Source organism: Triturus cristatus, chromosome 5_1, assembly GCF_964204655.1.
Source record: "Triturus cristatus chromosome 5_1, aTriCri1.1, whole genome shotgun sequence".
Taxonomy (NCBI): domain Eukaryota; kingdom Metazoa; phylum Chordata; class Amphibia; order Caudata; family Salamandridae; genus Triturus; species Triturus cristatus.
Genome location: NC_140587.1, coordinates 506,117,512 through 506,129,205, shown reverse-complemented (window position 1 = coordinate 506,129,205; position 11,694 = coordinate 506,117,512).

Genomic DNA, 11,694 nt, shown 5'->3' with positions numbered 1-11,694 from the left:
GTTTTCACCGTGCGCGCACCCCGCGATTTAAAAAAAAAACATTTTTTTTTTTGCCTTCGGGGTCCTTCAGGGTCCCCCTGACAAAGGCTAGGGGGTCAGGAACTCTCTACCCTGCCCCCTTTTCACGTTCGCCACCTTCCTTTTTCACTCTCGCACTGAAAACAAACAAAATGGCGGCCGACACTTCCTGATTTCGACCGATTCGAACGTTGACTAACATGTAACCACCAATCAGAATTACGCTCGCGCACGTTAGGGTGCGCGCACCCTGCGCGCGTATAGTTATTGATATGCTTTTAAATGCTATTTTCTCAGGAAATACTGAACAGATTTACACCAGACCTGCAAAAGGCACTTCCTTGACCTTATGGCTACCTCTCTGCCAAATTTCAAGTAATTCTGTTCAGCCGTTCGGGCTGTAGCTGCGTGTAAAGGTCCTATGGAAAAATGCATGGGGAAAATGCATTTTGGGACCCCCCTTTTTTCTCTGCCCCCGCTTGACGAATCACCCCGAGACTTTCAGAGTAGGAGCTGAACGGAGCGCCCTATTAGTTTTGAAAATTTCGCGAGGATTCGTCAACCGGCGCCAAAGTTATTCAAAATAGAATTTTGAGATTTCCTATGGAAACACGGTCCAAACTATAACTATCTACTGGTGACCGCCAGTAGATAATATATATATATATATATATATATAGTCACCTAAAAAAGAAATACTCGCACTCCAGGATGTAAATGTCAAGAGCTTTTGACTTCAGATTCAAAACAGCCAGACACCATCAAGTTCCTTAACCAAACCAATGCGTTTCGACCACTCTGGTCTTGCTCACGGTTAGCTGTGTTCCACAAGTAATGTCTATATATACACACAACTGCACATACAGCCATTATGGTGCATTATGGGAAACGCAAACAATTCCATAGTAGTGAACCATTTTCTTCTTTTGTATACATCATCTGTATATATTTGTTTATGTTTAGTAATGGCTAAGTGCCCTTTTACAGTAAATTACATGATTTTAAGCCTCACAAAAATGCATTTCGTACATTGTTAGCATCTAAGTGCATGATTTTTTCTAAGAGCACTTTGAGTCTTTGACGGTTCGAACATTTTTCTCTTTTTTCACAAGCAGGTTATTTACAAATGTACATGGAGTTCTTCATCACTGTTCAATTCTTTCGGCTGTTTGGTTTGAAATCTGATTATCATTTTTTATTCCAATTGTCTTAGTTTTTTAGTTCTGTCACCTCCTCTTTCATTTATGGGGATTGTTGCGAGTCTCATTCTAATCCTTTCAGAGACCAAATTAAAATTTGGAAGAGATACATTGATGACATTTTGGTCGTTTGGCAGGGACCTGTTGCTTCTCTGCTGGATTTCCATGCATGGCTGAATACTAAGAATAAGTTCATGCGTTTCACAGTTGTCTATGATAAAAATCGACTCCCTTTCTTGGACATTGTGATATGCCCCAACAAGGGCAGACTTGGCAGTGAACTGTATAGGAAACCTCAATCCAAGAACTCCCTCCTCAGTTTCAACAGTCATCATCCTAAATCTCTTCGGGAGAACTTACCCGTTGGACAGTTCCTGCGTATTCGCAGAAACTGTTCCGACGTGATTACTTTTAACCATCATGCAGAGGATCTGTCTAATCAATTGAGAGATAGACAATATCCGAAACGCCTGGTAAGACAGGCTTGGAAAAGAGCCTCTAATAACAACCGGGGAGCTCTTTTAGAACCCCCTGTGCCAAAGCCTCCTTTGTCCAGAATGACTTTTGTAAATACGTTCAGCACGTGGTCTAACCAAATACAAAAAACTGTGCGCAAACACTGGCGGATTTTGAATGTAGGCAATGTGGAGATTCCACCACCTCTATTCTCTTTTAAAAGAGGAACTAACCTCCGAGACAGTCTAATACATACTAGACCTAGAACAAAATCTGTCACCACCAGTACAAGGCCATTTTCCATGCGGCCAGTGCTCAGCATGTCCACAGACTCAGTCGATTAAAACAGTTGACATAGGCACAGGTACACCTTGGATTTTAAAGAAGCATACCAATTGCAACACAGAGAGAGTTATTTACCTGATTACCTGTCCTTGTTCATTGCGGTATGTAGGCATGACCACACGCAAGATCAAGACACGCATTAATGAACACAAGAGCACTATTAGGCGAAATAAACAGGCTACCAAACTTACTAATCATTTTTTGACGCTTAAACACAAACTGGAAGACCTGAGATGGTTGGTCTTGGAACAACCTTTTATTCCCACACATGTGACGGACATTAAAAAATTCTTGTTCGTCAAAGAACAGAAGTGGGTGTTCAAATTACAGAGCGATCAGCAGGGTTTAAATGATGAGATTCCGTGGTCATCTATATAAGCAAATGGATATATGCACTATGTTCCTTCCTGGGGTTTTTACGGCCTTCCCTTACAGGATATGGCATGAAAGTGCGGAGCTATGCTTGAATTTGCTGTTCTTAATTAGGCCGATTGCCATTTGGAAAGAGAACTAAACATCAGGAAGGTGACAATTAAAGTGTTTCTTCAAAATAAAAAAAAAGGGGACCAGGACATTTGCAGGACGTTCCTGTGGGTGTTCTGGTTTTCATTACTATCCGTTAATACCTGATACACTTGAATAGAGTTGCCATTTGGCAACAGAACTACACATCAGGAACGTGATAAACAAAGTGTTTTTTCAAAAAATAGGGGACCAAGACATCGGCAGGACGTTCCTGTGGGTGTTTTGGTTTTCATGACTATCCGCTATAACCTGATATATTTGAATAGAGTTTCCAAATAATCTCTATACATATATATTTTTTTTTTCTCTACATAGCTTTATACATGCTCGAGCGTCTGCTTTATATTATGCTTGCTATAGCAGAATTGGTTTCCAGTTAGAGACGGATGTTCCCTTCGTCCCACCCTGTTAGGTCGAGTGGAACTACGTCTTTCATTTGGAACTACCATTCCCAGCAACATTTGGATAAACGACATAGCATGCGGCGTTTTGACCATCGGAGTGCTCCGTAGTTGACAACACGGAAGTATGCTCTTGTACGTAGTGGATTTAATTACGCTCATCCTGCCCGCCCGGTACCTCCCCTTCCAGCTCAGTCGTTAGAGTGGGGTACCGACGGAGAGGTAGGTTTCTCGATGGGCTTTTTATCACTCACCCTTGTTATCATCCACGAAATTGAAGTTTTACTTGCGGTGCCAGAGAACTATTGCCAGTTCCCACGCACGGAAGTGAGATATGGATGTTTGTGTTAATTTTGCATTAAGCCAGTACTTTTCTCGAGCAGAGTACTGCTCTGGCTCTACTTTATTTTAACAGTCCACTGGGCGAACACGGGCTTTAGAGGACGCACATGAATGTAAGGGGTCTTTTGCACTTTGTAACAAATGACTTCATGATGCTTATAGTGTATTAGGGAATACACAGACAGGGTCATATCTATCCAGGCCTGTAACTTAATACACTTGAGTCTAATCAAGTGGTGAGACCATTGATTCTTAGACACCAACTCTGCCATGTTTTTATACTGTCTAGAAGTGCACCATTTTGGAATGGATGGCAATTTCCGTTATCCCTTACAGATGTAGTTTGGTCTTGGCCATAGGGGTAATACTGTTTTTGTAATTTCCATTTCCCTAGAGCGGTGCCTCATTCCCTGAGCGGATGCCAGGTGAGGCGAGGTGCGTACCCGCAGCAAGCCGGGTAAGTGCACTGGTCGAGTGTCAAATTGACTATCGCCATGTAACACATCGATGAGTGGTTGATACAACTTTAGTATCACATTGAAAACTTTATACAGTATGGCTCTGTGATCAACACTGATGTTTCACGAGATTAAGTTTAGATTCATTACCATTGTTTTTGCTTTATTTTGTCTAGGTTCCTTTTACAAGCCACTGTCTGTAACAGTCCCATCGGGATACACAGGACTAACCAGGTTGTATTGGGTACCACAACACAAAATGGAGCTCTAGGGGCAGAGAACAGGTCGTCCCCCACTCATACGTTTCTATACAGCAATTGACCTGTTCCCAAGGTGAATATACAGTTCAAACACCTATACCCGTTGTCATATATTTTAAGACAATCTATACAGCATGTGGTTACACCATCTATGCTACTTATGGGTATGACTCACCAATTTAGAAGAAGAAAGAAATTCATACGAGGTACATAGGTCTCTCTAATCCCCAAGTATCTGTCTCTAAACACCCAATAATGGTGAAAAAGTGTAGGAAAGGAACGAGGAAGCCTCACGGTAGCAACACCAGGGAGGTTTAAGCAGGAAGGTACTCGCCTGCTACCCTCGTTCCGAAAATAAGATTTGTGTAAGGGAGAAAGAATGGGTAACAACCCAAAAAGTAAAGTGCTTGGGTATGTGTAAAGGAAAAAGTAGTGCCAAAATATGTGCACCAAAGAAAACCCCACAACTATATACAGTTCTGAGCTAGAACACACTGGCTTACAATTTTTATTCCATGCTGTGTGTCTACTCCTATTAAAATGCCGACATGTTTCATTGCCATTGGGTACACTCACGGCAATTTCTTCAGGGCGTAGGTTTCCGCCTATCTTTTGATAAAAACACTTCGGGATATTACCCTACGTGGGTATACCTTTACCCTTGAGCCCTCGCGTGTGAAAAACTGCACTCCTTCAAGGCTCTTCCCGTTAACTCCTACTGTGAGTCTTAGCTGTTTGCGCGTCCGGCGTTAACTCAGCACCGCGAGAGCTCAAGGGTAAAGGTATACCCACGTAGGGTAATATCCCGAAGTGTTTTTATCAAAAGATAGGCGGAAATGCAGGGTTAAGCCATAAAACCCCACGCCTCTAGCTGAGTTCCATATAAAGGATTTTATCTTAGAATCTATTGATCGAAGTGTGGTTAAAGAAATCTGAACAGGAGCACATTGAGAGCCGTAGTACTTTCCATTTTTCAGTCACGTTGCATCTGTGTAATGAGGGGATTGAAGTTATCTATAATCATCCCTTCCAGGCCTTTGTTCAGTAATATACCTAAATATTTAAGGCGTGAGGGTTGCCAGTGAAAAGGAAATCCATGTATGGCCTCTTCTGTGGTTCCATCTGAAATGGATAGTCCTTTACTTTTGTCCCAATTAATTTTGTAACCAGAGAAGGCGGAAAGATCATCTATAATTTGCAGTACGGACAGTAAAGAATTGGGCAAGTCTGTGAGTGCAAGTAGAATGTTGTCTGCGTACAAATAGTTTTGATTCGCCAGTCAGAAGGCGTATGCTTGTAACATTGGTAGCTTGGCGTATTGTGGCTGCCAAAGGCTCCATAGCTAGAAGGAAGAGGAGTGGAGAGAGGGGGCAACCTTGAAGAGTGCCTCTACAGATTGGAAATGGTTCCGATACAAAGCTCCCGCAATTTACCTGTGCAGTAGGATTAACTTATAGTAGACGTATTTTAGCTATGAACTGTTCACTCAGTCCGAATTTTTGCAACACTTTAAAAAGATATTCCCATTCAATACGGTCAAACGCCTTTCCTGCATCAAGTGACAAAGCTAGTGCATCATTTTGGAGGCGTTTGGCAGACCATAGCGTGTGGGCTAAAGTAAGGAGGTGCTTCCTCGAAGAGCGTCCTGGAACAAATCCGATATGGAACGATAACTGCCACAAAGTAGAGGGTCTCTCCCAGGTTTGGGTAATAGAGCAATTACAGCTTTATTGCATAGGAGACCCAAGGAGGCCTCATGCTCAGCTTCCTGAAACGCAGACTGAAGAGAATTAATCACCGCCGTTCCCGCCCATCGATCGAATTCTGCAGGGAAACCATCTTAACCCGGGGCCTTATGGTAAGGTAAATTGGCTATTGCAGGAGGGGTTCCACAGCGGTATGAGTATCAGCTCCAGGAAACCGTAAAGGCGACAACGCAAGGTGGCCGTCTGGTGACAGTGCGCTCTATAAGTACCTTCACATTTACATTTACATTTATTGCATGCAAGATCTCTCCCTCTAGTAATTCTCTGACTTCGTCCAATAGACAGGGTAGGTTTGCCTTTGTAAGGAAGGTATCTAATTTATCACCTTCAGCTTGAATCTCAGCCGTGTAGAGAGATTTATAAAACGGAGCAAATTCATAAACAATGTCTAGAGGTCTAGTTAATGTGGTACCTCCAACTGATTTTATAGCCGGTATGGCCATGGCTGCTTCTCTTTGTTGTAACTGTGCTGCCAGTAGCCTCCCTGCTTTTTCCCCCTATTCATAATTTCTCCCTTTCATTCTTTGTAGGGCATATTCTGCCTTAGAGGTAAAAAGATCATTTAGGGCCATGCAAGCTTGTTCCAAGGATTTACGATGCGAAAGCATAGGATAAGTTGTGTAAAAGTGAGTATAGGGCGCAATATCTTGTTCCAGTTCTTTCTGTCGGGCAGCAGTTTGTCTAATAGCATGTGCAGCATCTCTTATTAGCTGGCCGCATATAGTAGCTTTTGCAGCTGCCCATAAGGTTCTACCCGATTTAACGGATCCTTGATTGACGGAAATGTAATCTTGAAGATGAGATTGAAATAGAACTTTGCCCTTAGGGGTTCTATAGCGCTGGATATTCATAAGCCAGGGCTTGCATCCTGGTTTGGCTAATCCAATTTCCAGTGAAAGTAGGACACGGGAGTGGTGAGAAAGTGCTGCCTCAAAAATATGGGATTCCTGTGTCAACTGCACCACGTTTTGAGAGACCAAAAAGTAATCAAGACAAGAAAGTGTGTCATGAGTAGGTGAAGTAAAGGTATATTCTATATCTGCCAGAAAAGAAAGACACCAGTGATCTACCAAACTATTGTCTGCCAATATATCATCCATCAAAGCTTTATCTGCTGCGTTAGTCTTATCCAAAGGGCCTTTTTTATCCAAAACTGGGTCTTGTACCAAGTTCCAATATCCGCCAATAAGGAATTGTGAAGCGCCTATCTCCATTAGAAGGCGGTTCAACTGGAGAAAGAATGACTTTTTCTCTCCAGTCGGAGCGTAAATTGAACCAATGCAAATATGAGTTTCACCAATTCGTAGTTTCGTAAAGACATATCGTCAGTCCGAATCTATCCAAGTTTTTAACACGGTCACCGGGAGAGATTTATGAATAAGAAGTGCTACTCCACATTTACGAGGAGGTTTCGCTTCTGGATCCTCTCCCCCTCGTATATCTCTACGCAATTTTTTAGATTCTTTAGTGACGAGGTGGGTTTCTTGAAGGAGAGCTATATCTACCTGTTTTGATTGTAAATAAGAGAATATTTTTTTCCTTTTGATGTAATGTACATTCCATGTTACTACACGAAGGGCATGTGAGATAACCATGTAGGACGGGAAAAGGGAAACCGTCATGAGTAAGTGGTTGCTATAAATGTCAGAGTATGTCAAAATACGTCTAAAGGATTTGTAAGGTTTTGTTAGATCTGAGATAAGAGAGAGAAAATAGAGAAAAGGAGTTAGGAGATAAGGGGTTTGGGGGGAGTGGATAATAGGGGAAACCCTGGTCCGCAACAGGAGTGATCTGATCAATGGATTAGCTGAGGAGAGTAATGAAAAGTGTTAACCGAAGATAGTATAGGTGTATGGAGCTGGGTTTGTGTCAGAAAAGAGGATGTTACGTAATGCAATTTGTTAAAGGGAAAAAAGGCTGGGAATAAAAGGACAAGGATAAGGAGAGGTGATAGGGAATAGCAATTATGAAATGGCACAGGGGATCGCAAACTTTTAACTGCGGGTCCGAGCACTCTCGAGCATCGCTACGAGGAGAGGGCCTCCATCAACAGAGCGGGACAATGATTAATAGATACAAGACCAAAAGGTCAATTACAATGTGTAGATCGAAATGTGTACTAGTATTGACAAGGATGTAGCAATATGTTGTAGTATCAAAACATTATTAATCCACTGAATTAAAATGATTGCATATATATAGGTAATATAGTCAAGATGAAAAGGAAGTAAATTATCAGCAATAACATTAATTACTTCATATAAATCTGTAGCAACAACAATCTTAAGATTCATAAATGTGAAACACATCTATCATGTGTGTTGCTGTTAGAATAAACAAAATAGTTAACATGTTTATCAAGGTTAATACAATTAATATAATAAGAACAGATCAACATATATTATAGTCAGCTATCTGATGGTTGGACATCTTTGTTCGTCTCGATATCTTGAGTTCATTGAATTCTTTCATTTGCCTAGGAGGAAATAATTGTGATCATAGCTATGACTGTGACCAAGATTTTAAATGAGTTTCAACTCATCCACAGTCTGCATCCGAAGTAGATTTTAGGGGGGAGCGGGATTTATCCCAACGTTGCTCCTGGGTGAAGGTAGATACAGTTTGAAGAGCCGAAGCCTTGTCCATATGGCTTCGAATAGCCCTTTCGAGATCTCTGCCTCGCTGTCGAGGATTGTTAATATTCCGAAGTGCATTGCCCAATGCTTGTATGGAGGAGCTGGGTTGTGTTAGGTCTGGGTTAGAATGCTGTGTTTCCATATCTTGTGGCTTCCAACGGTCTATAAATAGATGGAGGTCTTCAGGGTCATAAAAATCTTTGGCGATTCCATCTTTGGTGACGCGGAAGCGGGCAGGGTTGAAGAGACTATACTTGATGTCCATTTGGCATAGCTGAGGTCTCAGTGAAAGGAATGCGTTGCGGCGATCATTAGTCTCTCTGGAGAAGTCGGCTGCTATACGGATTTTGTGTCCATCATATGTGAATGGACCATGGGTTCGTGCAGACATTAATAGTTGCCTTGTCTGCTCACGTCTTAAAAAGCAGGCAATATGAGGTTGTGGCTGTCATGCAGATTCTTTGTGCAGTGGACCAATGCGATGCAGACGTATTTCCAGTGGAGGATCAAAAGCAATGGCCACTAAATTTGGAAGAATATTTCGGAGGAATGCTCTAGCGTTTGGGCCTTCGATTTTTTCTGGAAAGCCAAAAAAACAGAACATTATCCCTCCTATTTTGATCTTCAAGTCAATCAGTTTACTTCGGAGAAATAATAGCTCTTGATCTCTGCTTTGCATTGATTCTAGACGTTCTTCCACAACTGTCAACCTATGGTCAAGCCCTTCTGTTATTGCATGAAACCCTGCAACATCTACCCATATTGATTTAGCTTCTGCTGCTAAGGAGGATATATTGGAGTCCATTCCTTCTAGTCGTTGACTACCAGCAGAAATTTCTCTCAATATGCTATCCATAGTTTCCTCTTGTGTGGATGGGTTAATCTGTGGTGAGCCTTCTGCTGTAGAAGTGGTACTTTTTGTAGACATGTTTTGTGACTGTTTGAGTACATCCGCAAAAACGGGTTGCTTAGAAGGTTTGCTTCCGTGTTTGGTAGCGGACATTCAATTTTTTTTTTTTTTTAGAGCCACTGAACAGTTCACTGGATCAATGAATTACTGCAGGGACACGAAGCGGCAACAGAATCTGCGAAATGATCCAATTAGAAAAATATGTTAATTGTTTTTAGTTTTTAGAGAGGGTTTCTGGCATAAATGTTATACTCTTGTATGATCTTTTCCTCTGTCAGAATATCTTTATGGGGATTTGAGTGTCAAGCAGCTTCAGTATTGTATCTCACACCTTCTGCTTCAAATATTAGGAACTTCCACCCTGCTATTTACTGGAGGAAGGTTTGATTTGTACTCGCTGCATGTAACTTGTCGTTTTAAAGTACCAATCCCTCAATATTTCAGTTTCTCTTTTAATATGTTCCTTTTGATACATTTGTCATGTTTCCAGGTTATGATTCTGAAAATATTTAGAGGTGACGACAAGCATTTGTGGCTGTTGTCTTTGAGGAGGTTTGAATAGGACTCTAATGCCTCCTAGATTGGTGCGGCCACTTAAACAATAATAGTGTGAGTTGACCCGAAGTTCTCCTGAGCACTTCAATAAGGTGATTGAATTTGAGGGCTAAAATGTAAAATTATGTGGTGACCACATAGTTCACCCATGGCACAACATTCGGCATTCACTCATTTCAATCAAGGCTATAAGCACCGTCTGCAAGAGTGAAGCTTTAATTTATTCACTTCACCAAAGGCCAAGCCTATCTGTGTGGAGAAGGGGAGAGAGAGCACAATGATGATATGCTATTTTAAATCTTCTACGGCGGAGATTGTAAATATGTAAAGTCTCTTCCCAAGCGGTATCCCGCTTTTCCCACTGGAGTATGTTGGTTTACACAGCGCTCATAACACTCACCCGCTTCAAAGCTGCCAACGCTTCTGTAATATGCAGGTTTTGTGAAGCTGTTCAGAAACAGCGCCGTCATCGTCCACTAATGTTATCCGGTGCACAGGTGTATCTGCGTCATAAGGAAGCTGGGTACTCAATTAGACACAATGGAACGCTGAGGGCGGGAACATCTGGTACTCCAGAGCCGAGGCTGCAGGCATATCTCCAGCGTTTCTCACAGCACGCAGTTCCCATTGCCTACAAACCGCGTCGTAGGCACTTTGAAAATTTAGCCCATCTGTTTCCCAGGCTCACTACAACACCTGTGACGTTGATATCTTTCTTTAAGCCATGTAAAGTTAGCCGCAGTCTCTGTCTGAAGCCCCCCTCACAGCGGAGCTCGCACATCAGGCGGCCTTCTTTGTCCGCGGCCAGACCACGCCCCAGCCATTCACTTCTTCACTTTGACATACCCCACGAAGAGTTGGTCGCCCACCCGGAGCACTCTTGTGTGGTCAAGATAGAATGACAAAACTCTCTTTGGGTCCAGTCGGTAATGTCGCTCCCCTTCCTTAGAGGGATGATGCAGAGAGTAAAAAGCAGGCAAAGTGATGGACTGGCCAACATAAAATGGAGTGACGACTATTGGTAGAAAGGAAGCTCTAGTTTGTAGAACCAGTGTGTGTGGGTAGATGTTCAGGAATGGAGGGTTGAATGACACTGTTTTGGTGGAGGGATGCCTGGCTGAAAGAACAACATTGTAGACTTTGGGCAGAAGATCAAAGGCTGTCAACTGTTGCCGCTCAATCTCCGCACAAGGAGGTGGAAGGTTGACAAATTTGGATAGAGAACCAGCAACTGGGTCGACTCTGCGCTTCCCAGAGTTTTCCGCTCAACTTCGCGTGTTTTATGAGGGCCCTGAGACTCATATTTGAGCAGCCCATTCCTGCTAGCATGCCTTTTTGTACTATCAACAACCAGACCATCGTAAAGAGAGGAGCTTGCTTTTTTCTATCTGCACTTGCATTTCTAAAACACCATCTAATACAAAAATACGGTGCCTTCACAAAAACCCTACTTATAAGCAGAAGAAAGAGTCGTTTCTTGCCGGTCGGTGTGGTTTTGCAGCTTGAAGAATTTCCTGGATTCACATGCTGTGCATTATTCAGCCATCTAGTGATTGGGTCCGGAATTGCTGTTTTTTTCTTTTTTGGTGGCCGTCGACATACCACCATTTGGAGTCCTTCTGTGACGTCAACTTTGGTCGCCAACTTCGGATTCTTTCTTTTTTTTTTCTCATTCTTCCTGGCGGAAGAGGGTGGGTTCGCAAGTGAATCCAGAAAATTCTTGAAGCCGCAAAACCACACTGACAGGTAAGAAACTACTCGTTTTGCAGCATGGATCTTTTCTGGATTCACATGCTGTGCATAGACTTTGTAGCAGTTTGTTA